Raw genomic sequence first — 7,500 nt, forward strand, 5'->3', positions numbered from 1 at the left:
TAATAATAATAATCATATATATATATATATATATATATATATATATATATATATATATATATATATATATATATATATATATATATATATATATATATATATATATATATATATATATATATATATATATGTATATATATATATATATATATATATATATATATATATATATATATATATATATATTTATATATATATATATATATATATATATATATATATGTACGAGTATATATATATATATATATATATATATATATATATATATATATATATATATATATATATATATATATATATATATATATATATATATATATATATATATATATATATATATATATATATATATATATATATATATATATATATATATATATATATATATATATATATATATATATATATATATATATATATATATATATATATATATATATATATATATATATATACATATATATATATATATATATATATATATATATATATATATATATATATATATATATATATATATATATGATAGTACATCCATGTATTGTAAATTAATTTTCTTTTTTTCTTCTTCTTCTTCTTATTATTATTGTTGTTATTATGATTGTTTTCAATATTACTATTATTTATAATTTACTTATCTTATTCACTTTTTACGCATCTCGTTTGTCATTTCTGGCAGGTTCATACGTCGTTGCCTGCGCACACCCGTCGTCTCAGTCACTAGTTAATCCCCGTGGCGTCAAGCCAGTATCTATACCATAGACTCTCTGTCAATACAAAGGAGCCTCTACGCAACGTTTTCCTGTTCCTTGATACCTGGACAAGCTGATAGATAGTATGTATCGTCCCCGGTACGTATAAATTAGTGCCAGCGGTGCTTCCACAATGCCTCCAGTGACTGTTTGTGTTTACGGTGGTCGCTTCCTTTTATCGGGGTTTACCAGGGTTGGAAAAAAAAAAGAAGTTTTTTTTAAACCCATCCCACTTTTTTTTTCCCGTGGGGGAGAGTTTTTACTTGTTTTTTTTGGGGGGGGGGATTTTTTTTTATACTTAACATTTAAATGTACATCATTTTAAATAAGCCATTAAAAAGTAATCTAGAGTAAAACAAAAGGTTTGTTGACTTTTTTTTTTTTTTTATGCAGGGTAGGCACTGGAAGAGCAACAAAAATATAATAAAAAAAAAAACTCTGAGTCAAAAACAGTCGTCAAAAATTAAAGGGTAAGTGTCTTGAAACCTCTCTCTCTCTTGAAAGAGTTCAAGTGATAGGAAGGAGGAAATACAAAAGCAGGAAGGGAGTTCCAGAATTTACCAGAGAAAGGGATGAATGATCGAGAATATTGGTTAACTCTTGCATTAGAGGGTGGACAGAAACAGGGGTGAGAGAAAGAAGAAAGTGTTGTGCAGCGAGGCCGCGAGAGGAGTGGAGGCATATAGTTACCAAGTTCAGAAGAGAAGTTAGTATGAAAATAGTGGTAGAAGACAGCAAGAGATGCAACGTTGCAGCGATGAGAGAGAGGCTGAAGGCAGTCAGTTACTTAGAGGAGAGGAGTTAATAGGATGAAAATGCTTTTGATTCCACTCTGTCTAAAAGAATAGTATGAGTGGAACTCCCCATACATGTGAAAGTACTCCATACATGAACAGATAAGGCCTCTGTACAGAGCTAGCAACTTGAGGGGGTGATAAAAACTGGCTCATAGTTCATAGGAGTTGTTTTAGCTATCGAGGAGATGTGAAGTTTTCAGTTTAGATTATAAATAAAGGACAGAGCCAGGATGTTCAGTGTAGAAGATGGGGACAGTTCAGTGTCACTGAAGAAGAGGGGATAGTTATTTGGAAGGTTGTGTCGAATTGATAGATGGAGAAAATTGAGTTTTTGAGGCATTGAACAATGCCTCAAATGGCCAGTTTGTTCTGGCCCACTCAAAAATTATAGAGAGCCCAGAAGTCAGGTGTCCTATGGCTTCCCTGCAAGAACTGTTTATTTCCTGAAAGGTTGGACGTCTACAAGAAGACGTGGAAAAGTGCAGGGTGGGCAACATTAGCGTAGGAGTGGATAAGACAAGAAGTTTGGTTTACATCATTGATGAATAATAAGAAGAGAGTGGGTGACAGGACAGAACATTGAACACTGTTAATAGATTTAGAATTAGATGAGTAACCGTCTACCACAGCAGCAACAGAACGGTCAGAAAGAAAACTTGAGATGAGGTTACAGAGAGATGGATAGAAGCCGCGCAGTTTGGGAATCAAAGCTTTGTTCCAGACTCTATTAAAAGCTCTTGATATGTCTAAGCCAACAGCAGAAGTTTTATCAAAATCCTGAAAAAAAAAAAAATGACCAAGACTCAGTAAGGAAAGCCAGAAGATCACCTGTAGAGTGGCCTTGAAGGAGCCCATACTGGCGATCATATAGAAGGCTGTGAAGTGATAGATGTTTAAGAATCTTCCCGTTAAGGATAGATTCAAAACTTTAGATAAGTAGGAAGTTTAAACCAATAGGACGATAGTTTGAGGAATTAGAACAGTCACTCTTTTTAGGAACAGACTGAATGTAGGCAAACTTCTAGTAAGAAGGACAGGTAGATTGATTGATTGTTAGAGTTAAAAGAGTTTGACTAGGCAAAGTGCAAGCACGGAGGCACAGTTTCGGAGAACAATAGGAGGGAGCCCATCAACCCCGTAAGGGTTTAAGCCAGCAAAGACATGGAAAACATCACTGTAAAGGATTTGAATGGGTAGCATGAAGTAGTCAGATGGTGAAGAGGACGGAGAAACATGTCTTGAATCATTCAAGGTAGAGTTTTAAGCAAAAGTTTGAGCAAGGAGTTCAGTTTTAGAATTAGATGAGATGGCAGTGGTGCCATCAGGTTGAAATAAAGAAGGGAAAGATGAATAAGCAACGATATTGGAGACGTTTTTGGCTAGGTAACAAAAGTCACGAAGGGAGTTTGACCTTGAAAATTTTTGACACTTTCTATTAATGAAGAACAGACACTTGTTTAGGTTATGTTCATACAGATTGGTTTGGGTGGACAATGCCTGTGTTAATTTGTACTGTATAGGAAATGAACAGGTCAGGCTTGACTACTTTAACATTTTTTTCATATATATGCACATATATACACTTATTTTTTTTCATATGACATAGAACTAAATTTTGATATGTAAAAATATTAAAAGAAAACACTTATGGTCTGACAACTTTGAATTGGCGTTTAGGCGTTGTCTTTTCTGGGGATTCCCTAGCTTGCGGCACTGCCAGACCTCGTACTGGACAATTATCATATTAGAGCCTATGTGTCGCTGATAACCTCGCTCTTCACACACCCCCCCCACCCTTCTCTCTCTCTCTCTCTCTCTCTCTCTCTCTCCTCTCTCTCTCTCTCTCTCTCTCTCTCTCTCTCTCTCCTCTCTCTCTCTCTCTCTCTTTTTTACTTATACAGAATACATTACTTGTTACAGAGTTCAATGTAGTGCATATTACATACAAGTACAAATGTTTTACAGGCTAAAGGAAACATGATTAGTGTGTCCTATCTTAAAGCCCTACTCTGATACCTGGTGTTCCCATGACGGCAGCCACGCGTTCACCAGCTCCTTGAAGCTCTGTGCCGTCATGTTGTCCAGGCGTGGCTGTGAGGCAAGCAGTCCATTCCACCAGGTTACATAAGTGTTGATGAATTGCCTCTGGTGGTGCCACGTTCTGCAGCGGGGCTGTAACAGTTCGGCGGGAGCTCGGGAGACTGATCTTGTGTCCACCTGTGCCCCGTCGAAGGGGCTGCCTGAGAGGCTGGAGGTGATGGACCCGCTGCTGATGTATCTTGAACATCACCGTGAGGCCCGCCACATCACGGCGGTGCTGAAGACTGCAGAGTCCCTAGATGTTGTTGGGCGCTGCGCAACTCTCTCTCTCTCTCTCTCTCTCTCTCTCTCTCTCCCTCTCTCTCTCTCTCTCTCTCTCTCTCTCTCTCTCTCTCTCTCTCTCTCTCTCTCTGTAGTAGAGTTAATGTGATAGGTTTCCTTATAGATAAAATATTTCCCATAAACTATGATGTTATATTTTTATTCTTTAGTTACGATTTTTTTTTTTTTTTCAACACCACCATCGTGGTAAAAGTCAAGGCACGTTGATGGCTTTCGCTGTTCGGGCAACAAGTCTTGAGGGGTCAAGTAACGATCCCCTATTAGCCTTTTCTTCCAAAAATACTTATTTACTGAATAAATAAGCACTTTTTTCTCCGCTGTTGTGACAAGAGCGAGCGGGAGAGGTAGCTTCCATCCTGGCTGACGGCACAAGAGGAAGTAACCATGGATTAACACGGTCACTTTCACCGTGTGACCTCACTCGGTCACTCATGGAGAAGTTACAACGCCTGGATGAAACGTCACCAAGTATTGTCATGTTTGCAAAGAAAAATACAATGCAGGTATCATAAAAAAAAAAAAAAAACATATTACACTAACTTGCCTTTTTTAGAGCATCACAGTGTATATATATTACAACACAATTTAATTTTGAGTTATAAAGTACCTGACAAGAGGTGTGTCTTGGTACAAGTGTGATAGCGCCACAGGCCTGAAATCCCTGGAAAGGACAACCCTAAATACTCAATTCAAAAATGGTCAGACCATAGGCAGCTTTTTTTTTTTGTGTGTGTGTGTTTATTTATTTATTTATTTTATTTTTATTTATTTTTTTTTTTATGCCAACCCTGTGCCTGACGCCATGCTACCGCTGCCTTGCTGCTACTTTCGCCGCTGTTCCTGCATTTGGCCATACTCCTTTGTGAGCCACCCGCTACCAAGCTACCTGTGATATATACTGCCGTGCTCAGCGTTCTTCTGATGTGACTTCTGGTATTGCTACTGTATCCCTGGCTACTTGCCCCTGGCATGCTGCTACATGCCTTGCCATCTCTGGCCGCCCTGCGACGCCGCCTAGCTCCACATCAGGTTTCCTGCTCCCACACTACTGCTGTCCTGTGCCTGCTGAGTGATTTGTGGTCTTCGTAGCCTGTTATTCTACGATCTGTATCTACACGCCATCCTGTGTACTTCCCAGCCAGCCTGGTCAAGCTTTATCTTCCTGCTGGTTCCCTGGTTCAGCCGTGTGCTTCGCCGCCGTCTTCCCCAGCCACCAGCCGTCTCCAGCTTCTCCAGCTTTTATGTATCTAGTGTTTATTTTCTTTGTTGTGAGTCATATTTTTTTGTGTGGTAAATAATATTAATGTTTCCCGCCTTGTTATCTGTTTTGGCGCGTATTTTTGCTCCTTGCACTCTCACTGGCTGCTTGGTAGGGCTGGGCGGGAACCGGTTCCGACGGTTCCGTTAGGAACCTCTAGGAACCGGTTCCGAGTCTTGAAGCCGGTTCCACCTTAACGGTTCCAAACGAGTACTGATGGCAGATACGCATGAGTTACAACATATATGTAATGTTTTAAAATATATATGTAATCATTATTTAGGAAGTCCTTTCAAATGGTATCTACCAATGAACGAAGAAGTGTAATATAATCAAATATGAATAAGTGTCCCCGTGTCTAGTATTCAAAGAAATTGCGTGGATAATGTGAAAATATTTTGTTCATGCTAGCCAATAGGAGACACCTATTTAGTGCTACCATAAGCGTAATCTTTTTTTTGTACTTTGGTAGATAATCTATGACGTTATAACATAGGGTGTATACTCGTATATATATATATATATATATATATATATATATATATATATGTATATATATATATATATATATATATATATATATATATATATATATATATATATATATATATATATATATATATATATAAATATATATATATATATATATATATATATATATATATTTATATATATATTGTAAGTTAACTCTTCTTCCTAGACGTGGTTGTCGATTCTTTCGCAGTTGTGGGGTGTTAAGTGGTGTTTTTAGTATTTCTCTTCTCTGTGGATCGGTTAAAAACAGTCAGGCAACCTCAGCTTATTGTGATCTAGAGTTATGACTGCTGTGAAAAGGGTGGTTGCAGGAGTCATAAGGGACCTGGTACAACCGTCTTTTAAGCCCGTGCACTGAGTCCACGCAGGAGGTGGCTCAGGGAAGCTAGTCCAGGTGTGGCGAGCTCTGTGAAGGGGCAGGAATTTGTGGTCGTAACAGCACATATATAAACACATACACCCACATATCAGTCTCTTGTTTGTGTTTAGTGTTTCATACACATTTTTTCCTTGCCTTTTCATTTTTTTTTTTTTTTTTATTCAGGGCTTATATATTTTCCTTGTGCATTTTTATTTACTGTCTTGCAGTTACCGGTGTGTTTTGGGCTGTCTGGTATGCGTGCCATGTGTTTCTGGTGGGGGTTATGCCTAATACCGAAATGTACCGAAATCCACCGAATTGCAGCCAAAAACTATTGAAATCCACCGATATGCACCCAAAAACTACCGAAATGCAGCAAGAAAATTAGCTGTATGCACCGAAATCCACCCTGAAATTAAAGAAATGCACCCAAAAACTGTCCAAAAACTACACCGAAATACAGCGAGAAACTATCGAAATGTAAACGTAATGCAACCGGAAAAAATCTAAATGCACCGAAATGCAGCCAAAAAAACTATCTAAATGCACGGAACCCACCGAAGTGCACCGAAATGCACCAAAAAAAATACCGAAAAATCATCGAAATGCAGCCAAAAGCATTTCGTTGTATTGTGGTAGTTTTAGGTCACACTTCAAGTGGATTTTGGTGCATTTCGGTACATTTCGGTATTAGGCACAACCATATCTAGTATGAATTGTGCCCCTATCCCCTTGTTCTAGCCCCTGGCGGACTCTTTCACCCGTTATCAGCCTCTGGACACTGACGGTCCCTTAGCAGTGCCTTCTGCTCTTCCCCTGTCCTTAATTCATTTCTGACAGTTGCTGCAACAACTCACTACTCGTGTAACATTCCATTGCACCCCACTCCTACAACAAGCAGAGCCTTATACCAGTACAGTTGAGTTGTATCAAGAAGTATCATTATTGTTGTGGCTGTTAGACCTAGCTATATGTATCCAGTATTATTTCTGTTTACATTTTTTATTGTTTACTATTTTTGAGCTTGTGTATTTCTTTGTTTGTGTGTGTGTGTGTGTGTGTGTGTGTGTGTGTGTGTGTGTGTGTGTGTGTGTTGTGTGTGTGTGTGCGTGCATTTCCACATATATTTTCTTTTGCACAAACCAGTAATTGCATATTTTTTTATCACAGTTTACCAGCAGATGTTCAGATTTTCTCGTCATTTGCTTGTTTATTACTATGTGGCACATTATTTCTATATTAATTACATTATTGCTTACAAATCATTCAATATAATATATATATATATATATATATATATATATATATATATATATATATATATATATATATTTATATATATATATATATATATATATATATATATATATATATATATATATATATATATATATATATATATATATATATATATAT

The sequence above is a fragment of the Scylla paramamosain genome, chromosome 8 (assembly GCF_035594125.1).
Source record: "Scylla paramamosain isolate STU-SP2022 chromosome 8, ASM3559412v1, whole genome shotgun sequence".
Classification (NCBI taxonomy): domain Eukaryota; kingdom Metazoa; phylum Arthropoda; class Malacostraca; order Decapoda; family Portunidae; genus Scylla; species Scylla paramamosain.